Source organism: Elaeis guineensis, chromosome 7 (genome assembly GCF_000442705.2).
Source record: "Elaeis guineensis isolate ETL-2024a chromosome 7, EG11, whole genome shotgun sequence".
Lineage (NCBI taxonomy): Eukaryota > Viridiplantae > Streptophyta > Magnoliopsida > Arecales > Arecaceae > Elaeis > Elaeis guineensis.
The window spans coordinates 98,566,431-98,590,881 of record NC_025999.2 but is presented as its reverse complement, the minus strand read 5'-3'; the positions used below and the strand labels follow the sequence as shown (position 1 = coordinate 98,590,881).

Below are 24,451 nucleotides of genomic sequence, written 5' to 3'. Positions count from 1 at the left end.
AAGTAGTCCTAGTTTTTTAGAAGTAGCTTCTATATCTTCTTTCCATCAAATTAAATTATGCAACCTTCAATATATAACCCCATTGCTACTGTAATCATAAAACCTGTTTCCAATACCATGACAAATTAATAATTATTCAACCTTGACAGGAAAATGGGGAGGAGTTGGAGCACTTCACACCCCCACCCCCTGCTTCTATAAATTTCGGCGAATGTAAAGCACCAATCGATCCCAGCCTGTTCCGAACTTCCATTTGATCGTTGCCTACTCCAATCCGCTCAAAGAATCGAGAGATTAGGTGGGTAGCCTTCGACATTTAGGCTGGCTTTAATACCAGACGAGATACTCTTGGTAAAATGGGCAATGAATGAAAAGATTGTTAGCAGCCTCAGCGGAAGAAGGGAAGAAATTGAACACCCAGAATTGGCGGGCTATCCTTCCTCGCCAGATTATCACCTGTACGAAGCTTGTTTTTATGCCCCACTCACGTGAAGAACCTAACTTTCTCTTCGTCCTGCGGCAAATCACGCCTCCTTTGTTGACAAACCTGTAATAAGTTAATCTTCACACGTACTTGTGCGCGGCAAACTTCCAAATATCGTTGTCATGATTCCTTGAAGGGATCAAGGAGGACAAAACGTGTTGCAGTTGAGGAAGTTGAAGATGCCGTCCAAAAACATGGTGGTCATGTGATGTGGCAGCGCGCGGAGGTTGGGGAATAAGTAAGCCAGCGGTGTCTTCCCAAAATCTGTATAACGATCCATACGAATATATATTTACCACCTGTTTGGTTCAAAAGATGGATGAAAAGAAGAATAGATAGTGAAAGATGAACGAAAAAAAGAATAAATAAAAGAGGAAAGATAGATGGAGCTTCCACCATTTTTTTTGATAACACATGAAAGGATAAATAGAAATAATTTTCTTCTCTATTTGATATAAAGGGAACTAAAAAGAAAATGAATGATATTTATATAATATTTTTATTAGACTATCTTTTAATAAAAATATACTCATATCAATTTATAATACTTATTTATACTAAAAATATATAAATTTATAATCATTATAATCTATAATTATATAAATATTTATTTTTAATTTAATTTAATTAATAAATTTTAAATTAAATATTTATTAATTAATTTTATATTAATTATATAAATAAGTAATTAATTAATAATTTAAATTATGAATTAATATTTTATAAATAGTTGATTAAAATAACAAATAAAAATATAGAAATAGAAGATAATTCTAATTATTTAATTATAATTATCAAAATTATATAATAAAATTAAAATAATTAGTAATAAAATTTAATAATATATATAAATATATATAAATAATATGAATGAAAAATAAAAAAAAAATTATAGTTAATGAAAGATAATTTTATCAATACAAAAATCCACCCATCAATGCCCATCCATCCTTCCTTGCATCCTTCCAATTTGGGAAGATATATATTAGTGGGCCAGGATGGATGAACAACTCCTTTTTCATCCATCCTTCTTATAATTTTTTGAACCAAACGATGGATGGGAGCTATCCATCTTCTAATCTCATCCATCTATCCTCTCATGATCCCAACCAAATATAAGATTAGTCACACATCAGATATATATAATATGTGGATCTTGTGTGCTTATAAACAGCTAAAAAATCTAAATAATATGTAGCCCTTTTAAATGAAATAGTCCTAGGTCATTGCAAATAAAATCAGAGTAGATCCAATTTATGGATAATGTAGACTACAGAATATTGCAATCCTTATTCATTTGAGTTATTATCTTAGATACTTATAGAGGGCCAAAAAATCCAATGGTATTTTTTGACGAGCAATTTTAGTAAGATCCTAAAGGAAAGCTTAAGATAGAGTACTTAGTATGGAGATAATATTTGGTAGTTAGGATGAAGGCAATTTTTTTTTCCTATAATGACAAGCAATAGATACAAACTTCTTGTATGTGTTTCATCCTCTGAAGGAATTCCAAGCCCATTTAGCAAAAATAGAGTTGTTAAGATCTAGTAAATGTTTACTCAAACCCTCTTTCCTTAGATCTATGAACCTAGACCAAATCACAAGGCAATGAAACCAAGTTGTTTTACTTGGCCTTTCAAAGGAAGATTTTCTCATTTGCTTTCCCTTTTAATCACCCATTTATGGAATCTAAACATAAACATGATGTAAGTAGGAAGTGTTGGAATTTATCCGATTAACCCTATCCAGATATGGCCCACACTAACATGCATCAGGATATATTATATATATTTTATATTGATTTGGACTTTGAATAAAAGTAAATCTCCAATAAAATGATAGGGATATATTTGATGCTTATTATGATAAAATCAAATTCTACACAACCATCGTAAATGACATCTATCTTTCGGTCTTCATGACTAATTTAGATACTGCTTTTAATGAGTAAGGCATATTATAAAAAGACATCTTCTATAAATTTGGTCTCCAATTCATCTGAGAGTTTGTGAAATCCTCTCCATTGGGAATACTTGAAGTTAAAATTGGAAAACTAAAATGTTGCTCGAGACAACAAGAAACATACATCCAACATGATTTCTTCTTGTAATTGCAGATAGGCTGATTTAAAAGATTTTGAATAGAAATTGTTGGTGTAGAATTCCGTCGAAGTCGGAGAAGCTGGAACTGGGATGACCGCGGCTGCCGTCGGAACCTGCAAAGAAAGTCTAAACCGGAGTTGGGGGTGCTCCGGCAAGACCCTCCGACGCTCAAGTCAGTACTCTATTTCAACAGAAATGGAGTGCTCGAGCAAAATTTTGGCAGAATTTCGAGATAGAGTTACCAGCTTTTAGAAGAATGTATCTGGGGGTCCTTATTTATAGACGGAGGGTGTAACTGACCGACAGCAACGTCTGTAACCATCTGGTAGTGGATCGCTCAAAGCCGCGTGAAATTTGTTACGGAGAGTAGTGGCGTCAGGGGTCGTTCAGGGCCACGTGGAGCTTGTTGCGGAGAGTGGAGTGGTGTCCATTGTCGGGACTTGCCAGAGAGGGGTGGAGCTGCATGGAATCCATTGCAGAGAGTGGAGCAGGATGGCGGCTCTTGTCGTGGTTTGTCAGAGAGTGGTGGAACTGCGTGAAATCCGTTGCAGCGAGTGGAGTAAGGTAGTGGCCCTTGTTGTGGCTTGCCAGAGAGTTTGGATCCGTCGGCTGAAGCTCGGTTGGGATGCCTGATGGAGCAGAATGGCTCTTTACATCGTCGTTCTAGGAGAGGCTCGGATGTTCTGAGGTCGCTGACGAATCTACTGTTGTGGGTGCTTCGGGTACTGACCTTTCAGACGAGAATCACCTGCTGTAGGAGCTCGGATGAAGATTTTTTATTGACGAAGTTCGGAGAAGTCCGATCGCTAGGAAAGTCCATCTGGGACTTATCTGATGTGGAAGCTCATCCGAAGATCGTCCGCCAGAGAAGTCCGATTTTATGGGAGCTTGGTAGGAGGTCGGCCGACAATGGACTTCGGATAGCGCTGGGGAGGCTCGCAGACATCGGAGGCGATCAGCTATCGCAGGGACCCAATTGCTAGAGCTCGTCCGTCATAGAAACTCGTCTGCAATCCATCTGCTGGAGAAGTTTGGATGGGCTTCGGTTCTCGCGAGAGGTCGAAAGGGGGCCATTTATTGTAGGAGTTCGAGCGAGGATCAGTTGTCGTGGAAGCTCGGAGTAGTGTCCCGCTGTAGAAGTTCGTCTAGAGCCCACTCGCTACGGAGTAGCTCGGCTGGAGTCTACCTGTAACAAAGTTCGGAAGAAATTTGCTTACAGGAGATACTTGGGGTAGACACCCACTGTAGGAGTTCGGAGTAGACCATTCGTAGCAGAAGTTCGGCTCTCGCGGGAGCTCGATTAGGATCCGGGAGGCGGTCGATCGTCGTAGAAACTTAGGTGGAGTCTGGTTACTGTAGAAATTTCGTTGTCGGGGAAGCTCGGATGCTGATGAAGTCTGAAAGAAGTTCTGAGGTAGTCGGTGGCTGTAGAAGGTCGGCTAACAGTGGGACGCTGAGGGCCTTTGGGTGTCCAGTGGATGAATGCAGAAGTTCATTGTCGAAGAAGTCCGGACGGTTGAGGGGGTTCGGAGAGGCGCCATGTACAAGGTCGGGAGCCGGAAGAGCCCTGAAGGATCGGTCTTTTACAAACTTCGATCGGGGGGGTATTTTATACCCAACACCAGTCTCCCTACTTTCGAGTTCGGGTTCTGAATGAAGGAAGTACAGAAAAATTCTCACGGCCGAAGCTTCTCTCCTCGACTTCCACCCTCGACGGTTGTCAAGTATTTTGACGTTCGGCATGCTGTACTGGAGCCTTTTCGAAAAAGATTTCTTCTTTTTGGAATTCCTGTCGGGGTGTGGCTCGGGGGTTAGCCCAGGGTCTCAAGACCCACAAGAGAAAAGATGCCTCAACTTCGGGGTCGATGAAGAAAGCCAGGACAGAAGGGACAAGCTCGGCCGTGCCTGCTCCGATGCCCGTCACCGTCGAAGCCCCTTCCGACGCCAAACCCGAAGTCCCCCGAGCTCCCTCACAGAGCCCCCCGGCCGAGGGCCCCATTTCGGAGGTTTGTCCCGAGGGGGCACCCGGGGCCGAAGGGAGGAGGAGAAAGAAGACCCTGGCCCAGAGGAGTCGCAGTCGCAGGGCTCCCGCCGAGGGGGCCGGTGGCTCCGAGGAAGACCTGGGGGAAAATTTCTTCAATAACAGAGACTTAATAAAGAGGCTGGTCGAAGGGTGCATTCTGCTCGAGGTAGTTGAGAGGATCGTCCTCGCCGATCCCGAGCTACGGGTCTGGGACTCTCTGGGATCTTTCCTCGAAGTAGGTTAACTCATTCTTTTCCTTTTTTCTGCTTCTTTAATTTATTTTTCAGTCTTTATGTCGACTCCCCGACTCTTCTTGCAGATTGGGCACCAGCTCGTCGCCAATGTTGAGACGGCGAAGATCGCCAAGAAGGAGGCAGCTCGGGCAGAAGAGGGTCGCCTAGCTGGAGCCGCCCGCCTTGAGGAGAAGATCGTCGAGGTTCTAAGCCTCCAAGAGGCGCTGGAAAAGGAGGGACAAACCTCATCCGATCTGAGGACCGCCTTGGAGGAAAAGAGAAGGAAGGCTGAGGCCGAGGTCTTCGCATTAAGGGCACAGGTCTCCGAGTTGAAGGAGCAGATTTTCGAGTTGAAAGTATGGATTCTGTCTCTGATTTTGGAGGCAAGGGCTCGAGCAGTGGAGGAGTTCAAAGCCTCCCCCGAGATGGAGGATCTGAAGGTCCAGTTCGGTCAGGACGTCTTCATCAAGGGGTTCGAGCTCTGCCAAGAGAAGGTGGCTGGGAGGTTTCCCGAGTTGGATCTCGACTTCCTGAACGAGGCATCCGATGATGAAGCCGGACCATCCGAAAGCCTCCAAGAGGCGCTGGAAAAGGAGGGACAAACCTCATCCGATCTGAGGACCGCCTTGGAGGAGGAGAGAAGGAAGGCTGAGGCCGAGGTCTTCGCATTAAGGGCACAGGTCTCCAAGTTGAAGGAGCAGATTTTCGAGTTGAAAGTATGGATTCCGTCTCTGATTTTGGAGGCAAGGGCTCGAGCAGTGGAGGAGTTCAAAGCCTCCCCCGAGATGGAGGATCTGAAGGTCCAGTTCGGTCAGGACGTCTTCATCAAGGGGTTCGAGCTCTGCCAAGAGAAGGTGGCTGGGAGGTTTCCCGAGTTGGATCTCGACTTCCTGAACGAGGCGTCCGATGATGAAGCCGGACCATCCGAAGTTGCTGCCGGTCCTCTTCCAGCCAGGACCTCGTCGACTACCGCGGCCGCCACTGACGATCTTCCGGGGACACCGACCCCCTCTACTTCTGCCCCAGAGGTCCGGAACCTCTAGTTTTGTATTTTTTCCTTTGTGGTGATTTTTTCCTCATTCTCTTGTACTTGAAATTTATTTGATCAATGAAGCCGGATTCGTCTTTACGGAGGGTCCCTCCTCCTTTTTTTTGTATTCTTTTCCTTCTTTTTGTCTTCTTGCATTAATTTGAGTCGTGGTGCTCTTGTCCTCTAACGACAGTGTCCTGCCGAAGTTCTTCCCCTGTCGGAGGGTATTCTCTTGAAGTCGATGATACGAGACCTCCAAAGGAAAGTTCATCAGTTGATAAGAAAATCCAAGAAGCTGGAAGACGAACTTCACCGGTTGAAGGAGAGCCATTCAGAGGCCACCGCGGAGGCTACTCACTTTCAGGACCTCCACAAGAAAAGTTTCATGGAATACACCAAAAGAAAGCCGACTTCATTACGGAGCTTGAGGAACTCCAGAAACGTGCCAGCGACCGGTCTTGGACTCGGGCTTCCAAGATCAGCTCCTTAAAGTCGAGCTGGCGGCCGTACGGGAGAAGATCGGCCAGCTGGAAGGGAGCTCGTCCCGGCTCACTGTCCAGACTGACCGCGACCAAGACTGGTCGAAGAGGTTCTCCGACCTTCAAAAATAGCTGCAGGACGTCGAGGCGACTTACGACGCCTATCGAGTTGGCTGGAGCAGATAAGTAGAGGACTACCGAAGAAGGCTCCAGACGGTGACTGACGAAGTTGCCCGCCTTGAGAGGCAGCTATCCGAGAGAGTCCAGCCTGTCCCTGCACAAGGTTCTGACGAGCTTTGCTCTTGAGGGGGACTATGGCGGAACTATCTGTAGCCCTTGGATGGGAGGAAGCCGAATTACGACGGCTGAAAGTCCTGCTGGTCCACGAGCAGCAGGCAGTCAAGGATGCTGAGGTGGAGTTCGAGTCTTGAGGAGGAGGCTTCGAGAGTCAGAGGACGAGCATCGATGGTTCCACTGGATGTTCCAGGATATGCTGCTGAAAAAGATGGAACTAGAAGAGGAAGTCGAAAATTTTAGGTAATCCATAGCAAGGGCCGGAACTGAAAGCTCAAGTCGAAAGAAACTGGGCTTCCTTAGAGCCTCTTTTTCTTCTTTCTTTTTTTTTTTATTTTTTGGCCTTTAAGGCTTTGTAACGTGTACTTCATCAACAAAATGAAAATGAAATTGTCTATTACCTTATCCATTCTGGTATTGAATGGTTGTTTACCAAACTCCATTTGTTTCCGTCTTGTTTGACGTCGACGTAGTTTGTAATCCCTCGTCGGTTCTTGCTTTAAGTCGTCGTTCATGAACCTCTTTTGTCTTCCGTCTTGTTCGTTGCCGATATAATTTGAAGGTTTCTGGTCGTCGCCGTGTCGATTTGCCCTTAAGAACTAGAGATTTTCGACAAGGGTTTTCTCTCTCATCGAGACGAGGTCCCTTGTGCCTTTGATGTTGTTCGTTTTTCACCTATCGCGGTGCAGTTCGTCGCTTTCTCTTTTCGTCTCTCCTTTTCTTCTGTGTTTGAGTGAGGGTCTTTCCTCTGCTCTTGATGGGGTCGTGAGAGTGTAGAGGAGTCATTGAGGAAGCTTTCCTCCTTGTCGATCAATCGAGTCTTTATTTGCATCGGGACGAGGTCCTCCCCTTGTTCTCGATAGTCGATTTCAGCTCGTGTCAGGACGAGGTTCTCCTCCTGTTCCTAATAAGGCTGTGGGGGCGCATAAGGGCCGTTGTGAGGGCCTCTCCCCCCATCTGTCTTTAGAAAATCGGCCTTCGACTTTGCTTATGTTAGGACGAGGTTCTCCTCCTGTTCCTACAAAACTGTGGGGCACATAAGGGCCGTTGTAAGGGCCTCTCCCCCCATCCGGTCTTTAAGAAATCGGGCCTTCGGCTTTGCTCATGTTAGGACGAGGTTCTCCTCCTGTTCCTAATAAGGCTGTGGGGGCATATAAGGGCCGTTGTAAGGGCCTCTCCCCCATCCGATCTTTAAGAAACCGGGCCTTCGACTTTGCTCATGTTAGGACAAGGTTCTCCTCCTATTCCTAACAAGGTTGTGGGGGCACATAAGGGCCGTTGTAAGGGCCTCTCCCCTCATCCGATCTTTAAGAAATCGGACCTTCGGCTTTGCTCATGTTAGGATGAGGTTCTCCTCCTATTCCTAACAAGGCTGTGGGGGCACATAAGGACCGTTGTAAGGGCCTCTCCCCCCATCCGGTCTTTAAGAAATCGGACCTTCGGCTTTGCTCACGTTAGGATGAGGTTCTCCTCCTATTTCTAACGCGCTTAATTTCGTTTGTATGGGGGAGTTATCTCCCATCATTATAAGCTCATACCAAAAAAAAGAATGCACAAATACGAAGAGAATTTTCATTCAGGGCAAAGTTGTTGGTAATACATTCGTAGATTTTTCGAACCCTATAACCGCAGAAGGTCTGCTCCCCGTCGGGGTCCCCCCGAGACGGAGTTGATAATCCAATTGGAGGCCGATCTTCTGGCTGCTCCTCCTCCTTGGCGGTTCCGGCTGCGGCAGGGCCCTAGGCCGATCTTCTCTTCCTTCAGGTCGGCGTCGAATGAATCTGTCGAGCCGACCTCGTCTGATGAGCTCCTCGATCTCATCTCGGAGCTGAATACACTCCTCCGTATCGTGGCCGTGGTCACGATGATAGAGGCAGAATTTGTTCGGATTATGCTTTTCGGGGTGCGAGCGCATCCTCTCCCGCCTTGGGAGCTGCTCCCTAACTCCATCAGCACTTTAGTTTTTGATGCGTTGAGAGGGGCATAGCTGTGGAATCTCCCGGGAGGAGAGCCTCGCCGAACTCGATGGTCTGGGCTTCTCTGTTTACGAGCTCGAGGAGGAGTCCGGGCGTGCTTGTGCCCGAGAGGAGTTCGAGAGCGTGGCCGAGCTTTACTCGACCCTTTTTCAACTGTGGGCTTGCTCGAGTCTCCTGCCTACCGCTCTCTCATGGTCTCCTCATCCTTCATCTTGAAGGCTTCTTCTGCTCGGACATATCCTTCGGCCCGAGCCAGCAAATCGACAAAATCCCTGGGTACTTCTTTTTCAAGGAGAACAGAAGGTCGTTCTTCTGAAGGCCGCCTTTCAGAGCGGCCATCGTGACTGATTGGTCCAAGTTTCGGACTTCCAACACAGCGACGTTGAAACGGTTGACGTAAGCCCGGATGGATTTCCCCTCCTTTGCTTGATGTTGATGAGGGACTCCGAACCTCTCCGGGGACGCCGGCTGCTAACAAAATGAGCCGCGAACTGGTGGCTCATCTGATCAAAGAAAAAGATGGTATCCGACTTCAATGCTGAGTACCAGTTTCTTGCTGCTCCCTTCAGGATGGATGGAAAAGCTCGACACAGAATGGCGTCTGGTGCGCCATGGAGCAGCATCATTGTCCGAAAGGCCTCCAGGTGGTCGACTGGGTCCGAGGTCCCGTCATAGCTTTCGAATTGGGGGAGCTTGAAGTTTGGCGGGATCGATTCCTGCATGATCATTTGAGAGAAGGGAGGGTCAGTACAGATGTCCTCACCATAAGCAGGGAGAGCGTGGCGGAGTTCTTCGATCCACCGATTCATCTCTTAGAGCCTTCGATCCAGAAAGTCCTCTCGACTGCGGGTCTCGAGGGTCTTCGGGCAGGATGGAGGTAGAGATCCTCCGAGAGTAGAATCGTGATCGGATTGAGGGCTCTCCATCCTCGAATTTATCTTTCCGAAAAAGACGGAGCGACTGGCCCAAGTGGCCCGCCCTACCGTCGGATTTTGGAATTCCGACGATGCTCTCTCCAACCGCACCGACACCTGCGGCTGTTGTTGCTGTTGCATGGCCTGCACCGCTTTAGTGAGGCCTCTGACCTGCTGAACCAGCAGGTCGAATTGCGACCGTCGTTGTCGGAGGAGGAGGAGAAGCCTGAAAAATTGGAGGTGAGGCCGGAGCTGAGATCTGGCCGCGGAGGCCGTGGATCGCCTGGTGGATGTTTTGCGGGGAGGCATCGGGTGAATATCTAGTAGAAGAAGGAGAAGAGGATGTCGGAGAAGATGATCGGAATCAGTCCCGTTGAGCACTCCTTTAAGAACAAGGGTACTGCAAAGACACAGGCCCCTTCCTCTAGCGCCAATTCTGTTGGTGCAGAATTTCGTCGAAGTCAGAGAAGTTGGAGCTGGGATGATCGCGGCCGCCGTTGGGACCTGCAAAGAAAGTCTAAACCGGAGTTGGGGGTGCTCCGGCAAGATCCTCCGACGCTCAAGTCAGTACTCTGCTTAACAGAAATAGAGTGCTCGAGCGAAATTTTGGCAGAGTTTCGAGATAGAGTTACCAGCTTTTAGAAGAATGTATCTGGGGATCCTTATTTATAGATGGAGGGTGTAACTGACCGACAGCGACGTCTGTAACCATCTGGTAGTGGACCGCTCAGAGCCACGTGGAGTTTGTTACGGAGAGTAGTGGCGTCAAGGTCGTTCAGGGCCACGTGGTGCTTGTTGCGGAGAGTAGAGTGGTGTCCGTTGTCGGACTTGCTAGAGAGGGTGGAGCTGCATGGAATCCGTTGCAGAGAGTGGAGCAGGATGGCGGCTCTTGTCGTGGCTTGTCAGAGAGTGGTGGAACCGCGTGGAATCGTTGCAGCGAGTGGAGTAAGTAGTGGCCCTTGTTGTGGCTTGCCAGAGAGTTTGGATCCGTCGGCTGAAGCTCGGCTGGGATGCCTGATGGAGCAAATGGCTATTTACATCATCGTTCTAGGAGAGGCTCGGATGTTCGAGGTCGCTGACGAATCTACTGTTGTCGGATGCTTCGGGTGCTGACCCTTCAGGCGGGAGTCACCTGCTGTAGGAGCTCGGATGGAGATTTTTTGTTGACGAAGTCCGGAGAAGTCCGATCGCTAGGGAAGTCCATCTGGGATTTATCTGATGTAGAAGCTCATCCGAAGATCGTCCATCGGAAAGTCCGATTTTATGGAAAGCCTGGTAGGAGGTCAGCCGCGATGGACTTCGGATAGCGCTGAGGAGGCTCGGCAGACATCGGAGGCGATCAGCTATTGCAGGGACCCAGTTGCTGGAGCTCGTCCGTCATAGAAGCTCGTCTGGAATCCATCCGCTGGAGAAGTTCGGACGGGCTTCGGTTCTCGTGAGAGGTCGAAAGGGGGCCGTTTATTGTAGGAGCTCGGACGAGGATCAGTTTCGTGGAAGCTCGGAGTAGTGTCCCACTGTAGAAGTTCATCCAGAGCCCACTCGCTACGGAGTAGCTCGGCTGGAGTCTACCTGTCACAGAAGTTCAAAAGAAATTTGCTTACAGGAGATACCTGGGGTAGACAGCCCGCTGTAGGAGTTCGGAGTAGACCGTTCGTAGCAGAAGTTCGGCTCTCGCGGGAGCTCGATTAGGATCCGGGAAGCGGTCGATCGTCGTAGAAACTTGGGTAGAGTCTGGTTACTATAGAAATCTCGTTGTGGGGAAGCTCGGCTGCTCGGATGCTGATGAAGTTCGAAAGAAGTTCGGGGTAGTCAGTGGCTGTAGAAGGTCGGCTAACAGTGGGGCTCTGAGGGCCTTTGGAGTGGCCCAGTAGATGAATGCAGAAGTTCATTGTCGAAGAAGTCCGGATGGTTGAGGGGGTTCGGAGAGATGCCACGTACAAGGTCGGGAGCCGGAAGAGCCCCGAAGGATCGGTCTTTTACAAACTTCGGCTGGGGGGTATTTTATACCCAACAGAAATAATGACTTCTTCTTCGTATAAATTTTTTGTCCCATTAGAAAGAGTCAAAAGAACCATGTTTAAAAGAGTAATTCTCCCTCCTAAAATGAGGGATGCCCCTTTCTAGGAAGCTAGGCAATTCCTAATCTTTTCATGTAAAGGCATCCAATCTCTTAGCTTCCGTACACTAAGAGGGAAGCATAAATAAGTGAAAGAAACCAATCTGACAGTTCACAAGATGTGCCATGACATTAACTTTAACCTCATCCTTGTTATGACAAATCAACAAGCTCTTGAAGTTGCTAATTTTCGGACAAAACAAACTTTCGCATGCCAATAGCATTGTCTTAGTGGCAATGATGCTAGCTTCTATAACGCATAGAAGATTAATGTAGCATCCGTGAAATGCAGGTTTCTAATGACTCTAGAAATCTTGTTCTCTCCAATATCTTCAATATGCTGCACGAGCTCTTTGCAAAAGCTTGGTAGGGATGCCAGCAGAAAGTATGAAAAGGTTAGAGGACAGTGGGGGTGTATGCGTATGTGTGTGTGAGTGTGTGTGTAGTGGCTATTGAACCTTGGATCCAAAAATATCTGATAATAAAATTGAGCCAAGCTCAACAGTTTATTTAATTTTGAATGCACTAGATGTTAATTCAGATTTAAATGTTGCCTGCAATGAACCAAGCTTGATTAGTAGCTTGTCTTAGGATCTTTAAGCAGATCAAGTAGGCTTGTGTTTGGTTCAATTCAAAATTGAATTCGATTTAAGCTAGAAATGATGACAAATAAATCAAGCCTAATGTCAACTTCAAAGCTTGAAATTGATTTCAAACTAAACTTGACTGGACACTTGCTCCATCAAGCGATTATATACTCCTAATCTCAACCCTATACGGCACCTATTCATGTGTATTGGACCAATACTCATCTAGCATAGTATAGGAAACTGAGTGGGCAGTGGAGCGGCCATCATTCCCAAGTTTCGTATTTCCTCTTTATTAATTTGACAATGTATTAAGGGTATGTATTGTACCTTCCATGCGAAAGAATGATTAATCTTTTTGCACGATGCCTTCAAAATTGAATTTGATTCAAGCTTGAAATAATGACCAATAAATCAAACCTAATGTCACCTTCAAAGCTGGAAATTGATTTCAAACTAAACTTTATGAGACACTTGCTCGATCAAGCGATTATATACTGCTAATCTCGACCCTTTACGACACCTATTCATGTGTATTGGACCCATATTCATCTCGCTTGGTATGGGAAGCTGGGCGGGCAATGGAGCGGCCATCATTCCCAAGTTTCATGATTCCTCTTTATTAATTTGACAATGCACTAAGGATACGGATCTTCCACGCGAAAGAATGATTGATCTTTTTTCACGACGTCAGAGCCGTGCATTGCATAGTTCTCAAATACTCCAGCCTTTTTCTCCCAAATACTCCGGCCTTTTTCTTCCATCTATTTGTATAGGTTCCAAAGCAGCCATTGCAAGGACCAGTCGCCAAAGAATGTGAATCATTCTTTTGCGTAAAAGATGCAACCCGAACCCGCGTTCCAGTTCCAATAGGGTCCCGTGGGTATCGTCTCCTCTTCACTCCTGGATTTGTAATGATTCCAAAGGAAATGCTCCTAGCATGTCAGCCCAAGATAATCCCTACGAAGCACGTAGACTACCTTTGCAAGCTTAAAGATATCCAGCAGCCAAGAATCCCAGCACAGCAACCCTTGCTCTCTTGTAACATAATACTCTGCGATTACCTCACAAAGAGTTGATACGTTACTTCCAACCCCAGCTAGCTTTCCCCAAGCATCAATCCCAAATACCCAAGCGCACCTTTCCTCTTCTACCAAGCAAGACATCACCTCCCAATTCTTTTTAGACTCCAGCCTTCGGTTCCTGTCTCCGTTTTATTTTAACTTCTCTTGCTTCCAGACACCAACACACGCACGTCTATATATACGCCACACATCAATGCCCAGCCGCAATGAGATCACGGTAGACATCCACCAAATGAGCGGCAAGCGTCGGGCCCGGACGACGGCAGAACGCCGTCGGCGTTCGAATGGATCGGGGCCGCGACAAAGGGGGTTGGGAGCGCCTGCTTCCACGCATTGACGGGGCCGGCGGCGGGGCCGCTCTTATTCGCGTGCATCTGCGTCGCGCTGGCCTACGGGACCAAGAGGCGGAGGAAGCGGGTCGTGTTCCACCGGTCGGTGTCCATCGCGGCTCTCCACGGCGGGGATATGGCCCTGGAGAGGATCCTGGACGCCCAGGAGGCCCGCGTCGGCCAGGACACCGCCGAAAACGCCGCCAATGAGATGCAGAAGATGCTCGACAAGGACCCGAAGGATATAAGCTACAGAGCATTGCACGTACGTACGGTCCTTTTACTACCTTTTAATTTCTGGTGCTTCACACGTGTCTTGGTTGGTTCTCCCCACCTTGCTAAGAACCTTTTAATCGAGCCGGGGTCCGGGGAGCTCCAACCTCTCATTCACTAATGACCCTTCTTCTTTTACATAACCGTAAGGATTCGATGAGTCTCGATGATACATGAGCCGCGCACCTTCACATCACATGGGACCATCTAATCACGGCCGCCGTGTTGGCACTCTCCCGTTCAACCCTGAAACTGAGAGTAGCCAAATTTTGTTCTTTCACTTTTTATTTCAATTCAAAATTTAAATCTTCTATATTTCTTAATATAACAAATAACAAAAATTATCTATAGGAGAATTCTAAAATCATGAGGTGGATAAAAATGTACCTCGAAATATTCCAACAATTAAGATTGTAGAAGTTTTTTACTTTATTTTAATATTGATGAGAACAAATGATAAAAATCATCTGCAGGAGAATTCTAAAATCATGAGGTGAATAAAAATGTACCTCGAAATTTTCCACAATTAGGATTGTAGAAGCTTTTTACTTTACTTTATTTTCTTCCATCTTGGTAGGACCCTTATACATGTGTAGCGTGTGCCTATCTATGGCTGTGAAAAATCCAACATTTGGAGTAGAGGATAAATCTATATTCGATGAAAAATTATGACATCAGTGCTTCTGAAAAAAAAAAAAAAAAAAGATGGATCGGAGATGCTATATCTTCAATCATGGATATAATTGTGATTCCGGCAGGCCAGGGTTGTAATTGGATAGTGTTCATGTAATATTAGGGACAGCACATCTTGTAATAGCACACATGACAACCACGGTGCCATCATAGAGAGTATAATTGCAATATTCGACCACTCTATTTCATGTCCATATCAGAGGATCCCTAACTCCTAAATTTTTGACCTTATCAAAAGCCTGAGATGTACAAAATTACACATGAAAATCTATTGGATGTGCTGGTGATAACAATATTAAGGCCCACTAGAGGATTATCTACATAGCACTTTAATTGTGGTGAATAGTTAAGATTTGATGTATGTATTACACCACCATATTTATGCTTGTTTGTGGAAATAAGTGAATCCATGTTAAAGTAATTCTTGCACTTCCTGACATATAATTACGTGTGTTTAGGGGATGATAATTCTAGAAGATGCATCATGCACGTAGGCTTTCTTTGCAAGCCGTCTAAAGAATCCTACGAAGCACTTATCCACCTATTCACTTAAACCAAGATGCTGCCACTTTATTTAGTCATGATTCCTACTTTGATGAAACATTGATTGATTACTGCTGTTCTGAAGTTAACTCTTCGTGATCCAAACATTTAAATCGGTCTTTCCATGACAGAGACTTGCAGCAAGATTGGAAATGAGTGGAAAGGAGGATGACGCGATAAAGATGTTGCAAAAAAAAGTGCAGGAGACCGAGAAAAATAAGCACCCTCATGAAGCACACGAGCTTCAAATGTTGCTAGTTGAAATGCTCATATACAAGGTTACATTTCTTTTAACCTTTCCTCCCCGATGACTTTAGTGTTGCCAAATCATGCTACCACTGAAACAATTGAATGGCAAAGTGTCTCATCGGAAGAAAAAGGAATGGTAAAGTGCATAATGACAATTATACCAATAATTAACAGTAATGGTCATGATCAACATATGTTAAAGCTTAAATGACAAAATTCCCACTAGTTTATGAATCTAAGCTAGCTATTATTATTGCTTTAGAAAATTATATGTATTTTATATTTATGGTTCATGTCAGGACTAGGTATCTTTGATAAGGACCGATTTAGTTAGTGATTATCTTGAATCCTGATTATGGACTTAGACTGAATCCATTGGCTCACCAAGTCACATCAACTCTAGCATGTGAAAGTGATGTGACACCCTGCTTCAAGCATGACTTGGACCCCGCCTACATAATTTTGGTCTCAAACTAGGATTAGTGTAGGTCGAGTAGTCTATATTTTGAGTTGAGTATGAGCAATGTTTAATAGCTTAAAATAATAATTATAGATAATTTTATGCAAACTACTAATGAGGTATATATGTGCAATATAAAGTATGAAGGAAATAACACGAACTCATACATATTCTTATGTGTTGTCACAAGAAGAATGTTTCAAATCTAAATATTCTTTTCTTTTTTTTTCAAGGCCAAATTTCAATTATTTAACTTTTTAAAATAATTGAATTAATTTAAATTGGAATAGTAAGAGCATGAATCATGAAACCAAATTAGCATGGAATCTAAAAATTGTAGCTGGAATTATATAAATACAGGTTATCATGGGTTATCTTGGGAGGCACTTAAAGCTTGACATAGAGAGTTTCTGGAATAGGGATGCATTATGTTGTGTTATTTAGCACAATAATAAAACATGACATGGCCTAATAATTTTTTCTAAAATTTTTATTAATTTTAAATTTTTGAAAGCCCATCAATAATATATATATAACTCGGATTCTCTTCAATCTCTATCTAAACTAGAAAGGATTGGTTCTTTGATCATAAACATTCATTATTTACATACACTACAAGAATTCCGCATTTTATTGGTCAACTTTTAGTGACGAAACATAAATCTCATCATCAAAATCTCATATTTAGTGATGAAAATAAGAAATAACCATAATAAATTATTTTATTAATACCTTTAATAACAAAATAAGATTTCTCATCATATATATATCTTTTGTGATAATTTTTCATTTTGTCATAAAAAATTGATCATTAAATAAAGCTTTTTATGGTAAAAAAATAATTTTAACATCAAAATTAATTTTAATCAACTTATTAATGATAATTTTATAATTTTTTTTAATTTTATCTTTAATAATGATATTTTAAAATAGTCACTGTGAATATATATCTTTAATGACAATACTTATAAAGCAGCCATTAAAAGTCTATACTTTTATGACAATATATTATATTATCATAATTTTACTGTCAATATTGATATTGGTCATATCACTGGTGATAATTTTATAATTTATTACTAAAACTTATATCTTAAGTGAAATATTTTAAAATGGTCGTTATGTATATATATTTTTTAATGATGAGTTGATAAAATGATCATTAAAATAAATATCGATCAATATATTAATGATGATTTTATGATTCATTATTAAAATATATATCTTTTATAATGATATTTTAAAATAATAACTATAGGTATGTATGATTAATAATGAGATTATATAGGAATCATTAAATATCTATATCTTTAGTACCAACCATTATATTATCACTAAAATCTTACATATTAATGATGAACTAATGATATCATTAATAAAAATATTAATTCTAATAATATATGAATAATGTATAAGTTAATCACTAAAATAAAATATAGACCTTAGCTTTATATTAGGTAAACCATTAAAATTATGCCAATCATCGTGAGAGTTAGAGTAAGATTAGAGAATGATAAAATGTATCTAATATCATATATTTTGATTGGATATTTGATGGGTTTTTCAAATATATTAAATTACTGAAATTCATATGTCCTATTGGATTCAATTTTAATAAAGTTGATTATAGATTTTTATTTTTTGCTAAAATTTTTTGATGGATAAATATACTTGATTTAATCCAATCTATTTAATAAATAAGTTATATGAGTCAATATAATTTATTAATTAGAGACAAATAATTTTTACTATAAAATATGCTATCACTATTGGAAGTAATGCACAAAAATTAGATGATAGGTTGAAATATAATTATTAAAAACTTGCATGAAGATCAATTTAACCAAAAATATGAATCACCAATCCAACTTAAATAAAATATATAATAAAAATTATTAAAATATATTATATATTAAATACTATTACTAATTAATTACAATATAAATAAAAAGAGTTATGAATTATCTATTTTTAAAAAACTTTAGAAAAAAAGATAATTAAATTGTTATAAAAAATTAATTAGTTAAAATAAAATATATCATAATATATTTGAAATATTTTATAATGTAAAAAATTTTAAATAAGTATAATAAAGCATGATTTTATACTAGAAGTTAATATTGTCATAGTTGTTAAGTATTAGATGTATAAGATCCTCATTCAAATCTAGTGAGAATGAATATAAATAGACGTGGCATAATCCAAATTTATAATAAAAATATTTTTTTTGATAGAATATTTATCATCAAAAAACCATTATAAATATTTATCTTTAATGACCATTTTTATTCTATCACTAACTGTATCATCTTATTGTGGCTAATAAAAATTTGTCATAAAATAGATTTTAGCTGTAATATTAAATCCTCATTAAAACTTATTTCTAATCAAGTCATCATTTTTTAGCTCTTTAGTGATCATTTTTTACCATAAACATAATCGTCACTAATATTTATCTTTAATGATCATTAATATTTTATCATCAAATATAGTAGATTTTTCTAATGACTTTATATTTTAGTCACTAAAATTTTAGTCACGATATTTTTAGTAACTACCTAGTGATGAAATATTTTTGATCATTAAAAATATTGAATGATAAAAATAAAAAAAATTGTAACTAAACTTTTCATTAGTAAAAATTTAAATTCTATATATAATAGTCATGATTGGATGGACTCCATATGGCCCCCCATGTTCTTATTTGCTAAAATTTGTTTTTATATATATGTTTGAAAGGGAGACTACCAGCAGGCTCTAAGCTGCAAATGCCTTAATGATGAAGATATTTCTGATGCCCGAGGTCCCCTTTATAAGGTTGGTTAAACCTATCAATCAGCTCCGTTTCTTCTTCTTCTTCTTTCCATCTTAAAGACAAAAAGGTGGTTTGAACTTTGTGCAACTAAATGACTCCTTTTGGTGCACAGGCGATTATTTACTCTACAATGGGTGATCAACAACGTGCTCGAAAATGTTACGAGAAATTTCAGGAAATTCGTAGCCGCTTCCACTGGTTTGACTGTCTAGAGGAAACTCCACTCTATGGCGTGGTGCACAATTTCAATAACTTTGAGAAGACCGTTGCAAATCTGAAGAAAGAGATCGAGCATGCCAAGACTAAAAAGCCTTGATGAAATGAGGAAGAGAAAATGATGCTGCATGGCTTAAGATTGCGAAAGGGAGGCTCTTTTATGTCAATAATATGTGGAACCATATATTAAAATTTTATGAGATTTGGACTATTTATCTTGCATTCAGATCTTTGCTGACTAGGGAGATTATGATGTTGAATAAGGGATGGTTCATGCTGCAAACAACATGATGGATTATGGAAAATTGAAACGAACAATGGGCCGTGCAATGTGCATGATTTTTACTCATCGATTCCATGCTATAAAAAGATGAAAAAAATAAGAAGTGTCAATGTAGCGAGAACATAAATATTTATATGCTTAATAAATAAAAAAATACAAGGACATTCTTTAAGTTTTGGGCTATTTATATTTAGATCTTAAAACCTTAAAAAGTATCCACGACAAAATATGATCATATGAGAATCACATTATAACTCATTTTTATAAGATTTCAAACTGCCCTTCCCACTAACAGCTCTTGTTTTGGTGGCAATTGAAGGAAAGAGGAGGAAGAATGGCATTTTGAGATCTGTATCTGCAAAAAAATAATAATGAATAAATGCTTTGAGATCTATACAATTAGATGAATGATAAATGATTGAACACTTTAAATTTGTATAAATAGATAATGATAAAGATGAAGTGCTTTAAGATTATGAAGCTAAATAAATAGCAAAGAATGGAGTACTTTAAGTGCCATGTAGGTAGATGGATGATAGTGATAGAATGCTTTGAGATCTGTACATAAGCATGGATGATAGAGAATATAGTGTTTTGACATCTATTTAGATAGATGAATAATAGAAGATGGAGTACTTTGAGATCTATACCAACGGATATATGATAGAGGATGGATCATTTTAAGATCAATTTATACAAGCAAATGGATGAACAGATGAATGACAGAAGATGAAGTGCTTTAACATCCATGTAGATAAATGAATAATAAGGATAAGTACTTTAAGAGCTATGCAGGCAGATGAAGCAGATGAATGAGAGTAGATGGCATGCTTTAATTGAGATATATGCATGAGAATAAAACATAAAGGATAAAATACTTTGAGATTTATGCAGATGGATGGATGATAGAGAATGAATCAGATTTATGCAAGCAAATGAATAACAAAAGATGAAGTACTTTGAAATCCATATATACGGATGAGAGGGCTTTAAGATTTGTACAAGCAGATGAATAATAAAAATAGAATACTTTGAGATTTATGCCGGCATAAGAGATAATAGAGGATGGAACGCTTTAAGACTTATGCAAGCGAATAGATAATTAAGGATGGTGCATTTTAAGATATGTACATACAGATGAATAACAGAGAATGACGTCTTTAGGATCTATGCAAATAGATCGATAATGGAGGATGCACTGTTTTGAGATTTGTGGGAGCATATGAATGATAAGGGATGGGATGCTTTGAGAATCCTATAACGAATGGATCATAGACGAAGCATTTTAAGAGATATACAAGTTCTCACTCCATTAATGATGCTAAGATCTACAAAAATGTTGGGCTATATTGTAATAAATTTATAACTTTTATAGCTAATTATATTTTTTTAATTTTTAAGATTAATTATAAATAATCCAAATTTGAATGTCTTTATAAGTTTTTTAAAATAAAATAATTACAAATGCAGCTGCACTTTTCATTTGGGAAAAGATTTTCTTTTCAAAGAAAAAAAATTGTCCCAGCCCGCTGATATGCTTAAACGTTAGCCATTGGTGGCTATTCCATGGTGTCGGGTGCGTGTTTTGCACCGAAAAGGACGCTGCATATACGAACGGACGACATGTCAGTCGTATAGGAAATGGACGACTTTTGTACATATCCCAGCTTGCCGTATTTGGCACCATCGATGTTTGCCACGCTAACGTGATGGATATTAGCCGTCAATCTCCGAGATGGGCGACATGTCGCCCATTCAATTATATGCAGTGCTGCGATGAACAAATGCACCGTAGAGGAAGCTGGAGATTTGAGACATGGAGAGTTGGGGAATTATGTCGCTCTCCCCCTTAGACACACAATTAAAGGTCTGGGAGCTGGGTATTAGCCGGATTGGGCCCTGCTGAGCCTAACAGACCGTGGGATTTCTTTGAAGCCCAAGCTTGGTTCTTGTGTGCTAAGAGCCCGCCCGGGCCAGGCCATGCCCCTGATCTGCTATAGGACCACGTATCTAACCTTTGCAGCGGGAGGATAAAGGACAGGAGGTGTCTTCACTTACCACGGGACGGGTAGGAGAAGAGGAAGTGAGGAGAGAATTCTGAGCTCGAAGGTCCAAAGGCTTAAGCTCAGCCTGAAATTTTACTGGGTGCAGATTTTGAGCCTATCCCAGCCAGAAATGCATATTTAGCTTTGCCTTATGACCAGGCATCGAGGTAAGGCGGCCCATGTTTAAATCTAGTTCCAAAGCAGAAGGAAATGTTGTTATCCTGCACTTGGATGAGCAAGGTTATGATTTCTGATTTGTTGCATGGCGTCGTGTTTCCTTCTCAGTCAAAATTTGTCACGTTGGTCGTTTTCAGGTTATTCACCTGCTTATATGGGCCTACTTGTTGACCGTCCTTTCATCATGCAGGCTTCCATCGGCTGTGGGCCACTAAAGCTATAGCTTCTTTGCTGGCATGGGGATTTAGGTAGCGCATATCTACTTATTAGGAGTCGCAATTTATTTTACCCCATCGGGTATCTGGTCCAATATGATCTAAATAGAACCCAACCCATAGTTGATCCGAAGTAAGCATGGATAATGGTAAAATCCGATCCAAATGTATATTTCACAAATATTCATCATGAAATTTAAAAAAAAAAGATTTATATGCAAAAAATATAGATTTTTATCACTTCATTGAAACCAATTTATTCAATCTACTCTATTTAACTTCACCCATATCATCCTCCCCCGAGATTTTATCCATTCCGTCCCATCTTGAGACAAGAACGGAGTAGTTAAAGATAATTGTCTATCCGATCCATATCTAACCTGTTGCTACCCCTATCATTTGTTGGCGAGCAATTCTCTATCCAAGTTCCTTTTCTTCCTGATGATTGAAGGTGGTGCAAATTTTGTTTCTATAGTTTGTTAAAATGTAATCTTTGTTTTGCTAATCAAAATAGAAAACAATACAGAAATACAGTTTTGCCACCCCCGTCAAAAATCCATATTGATGACTTGATTCCATCGAAGAACAACAGCACCCAAGCACTGTCCACAGCTGAACAACTGCACATAATATGAATCGATCCAGCTACTGTGGATTAGACTATGGTGGTCCAATTGTTTTGCATAAAAATAGCGGAAGGACAAATGAATGAGACTATCGCAGTTTCAAGATCTGAGGTCACATGAGCAAAGTGCCAATTGCATGAAATAAGGACTTAGTTCAGTTCATGAAAAAAAAAAATTTTTCTTGAAATATTATTCACGAGAGGTCTATTTCTAAGAATATAACATCTAAAAAATTGATTTTAGCATGTTTGGTTGATTATTAGAAAGTAGTTTATTATATAGTGACTTATATTTAATTAAACATCTATTTATTTGAAAAAACTATGTAGAATATCTATTATACTTTTAATAGATGTAAGACCGTATCTTTTTACTCTCAAATTTTGTATAATACTTATTAATATAATATTAATATTAATATAATATAATATAATATTAAATCATAATAATTTATCATATTAATATATATTACTAGAAATATTATATCAATATAAATATTAGTATCGATATTAGTATATTAATATAAAATATTATATAAAAATAAATAAAAATAGATAATATATTATATAATATAACTATTAAAATAATATTAATATAATATTATGTGAATATTTATATTAATATAATATAAAAGGATAATACTGGAAGGGTATTTTTAGGAAAAAAAAGTCTCCAACTTTTATTCCATGGGAATTACAAAAACCCAGCTTCCTCATTGATTTTACTTTCTCATGAAATATGAAAATTATATTTTCATGAAAAGACTTTTTTTAATCTCTTTTTTGAAAACTCTGATCAAACAAAAGAGATTTTTTTAAAAATCATAGTTTTTCCTCCAATCTCTGCGAACCATACAAGTCCTAATAGTTTGTGCATTATGATGGTGTGAGAAAATTAGTGGAGCACTTTTTTTTTAAGATATATATTTTATGACTTATCACTAAAGACAATTTAAATTGTATCCATGGTAACTAGTTTATTCTTTCTTTCCATCCTTAATTAAATAAAATAATCAAGATCACGTCTAATGTGATGACCTATCATCAGAAGCCATAAAAAAAAATCTCTTACAACATAATGGTCATAAATTTTTATAAAGTACTTAGAGTTTGGTTGTATTTTTCAAGCAAAAGAATGCTTGATCTTTCTTCACAACATGATTCATTAGATTGCATTCTGCACAACATTCAAAATATGATATTATCTTCATATCTATATCGCAAATGAAAGAAAGCAATTCGTGGTGCTTTAAAAGTGGTATAAAATGCGATCCAACCGTTCATATCATGAAAAAAGATTAGCCATTCTTTCGCACCAAAGATAAAACCTAAATTCGAGGAGTTGGAACTTTTATCATCAAGAATAGACTTCTTACCAAATGGACGCATGCATGGTCAATCAGAAAAATAGTCGCATGCATGCATCAGCTGCTTAGCCAAGGTGTACACTATTATTTTACTCAATGGCATACTTGCCGTCCATACTAACCAGTTTAGAAAGCATTGGATATCAAACTTACTTAAGGAACAGTAAGTGTGCCATGTTTAAACCCTACGTACTTTTCTTTCTTTTTCAATTCCTTGTGTAATCTTAATCCCTATCGCTATTGGATGAATCATGAAGCCCACTGTTAGACCATGACCCTTCCCCACCTCAATGGGTGGTAGAAGGGTCTTCTCCGCCACTAGGCTGATAGATAAAGATACAAAACAAGTTGAGAGCTTTCACTGTCAACTATTGATGAGATCTAGGTTTTTTGTGCAGCACAATGCGGCCACATTGGTCCATCTAGGGGAGTGGCCCTCTAAGAGTCGAAGCACCAAACCTAGTAATTAATTGCCTCCCTCTTCTTTTGTTGTCTTTGTCCCTCCAATCAACGAAGAGATGATTAGCCTCGCAAGTTCTAAACGATGTGAGAGCCCACCTAACTCACACCTCCGCCCATCATCTTAAGTCTTGCTTTGGTAAAAAGTCTTTTCTTTCTTATTAAAAAGAAACCCTTTTCCCTCTTGATGATCTTAGCTCAACGTGATTTAAATAGGGAGACGAAGGTCGCGGGAATGGAAGAGAGCCTTGTCTATTTTATCATCAGGGGAGGCGTTAGTTTAGCTAAGAAGTTAAAAGCGGCTTGTAGACTTTCCATGAGCCATCATTATGGATGGTAATTTATGAACCGATCTAACAATTTTATTCATAAACAATCT

The 24,451-nt window shown here is 40.4% G+C and overlaps 1 non-coding gene across 1 annotated transcript; it reads left to right on the top strand.

Annotated features, from left to right (window-relative positions):
* The first annotated feature begins 13,516 nt into the window (after positions 1 to 13,516).
* LOC105048155 (uncharacterized) lies at positions 13,517 to 19,230 on the top strand. The gene is made up of 4 exons (XR_012142673.1): positions 13,517 to 13,917; positions 15,293 to 15,439; positions 18,610 to 18,687; positions 18,798 to 19,230. It is a non-coding gene; the product is annotated as an uncharacterized protein (transcript).
* Positions 19,231 to 24,451: the final 5,221 nt, after the last annotated feature.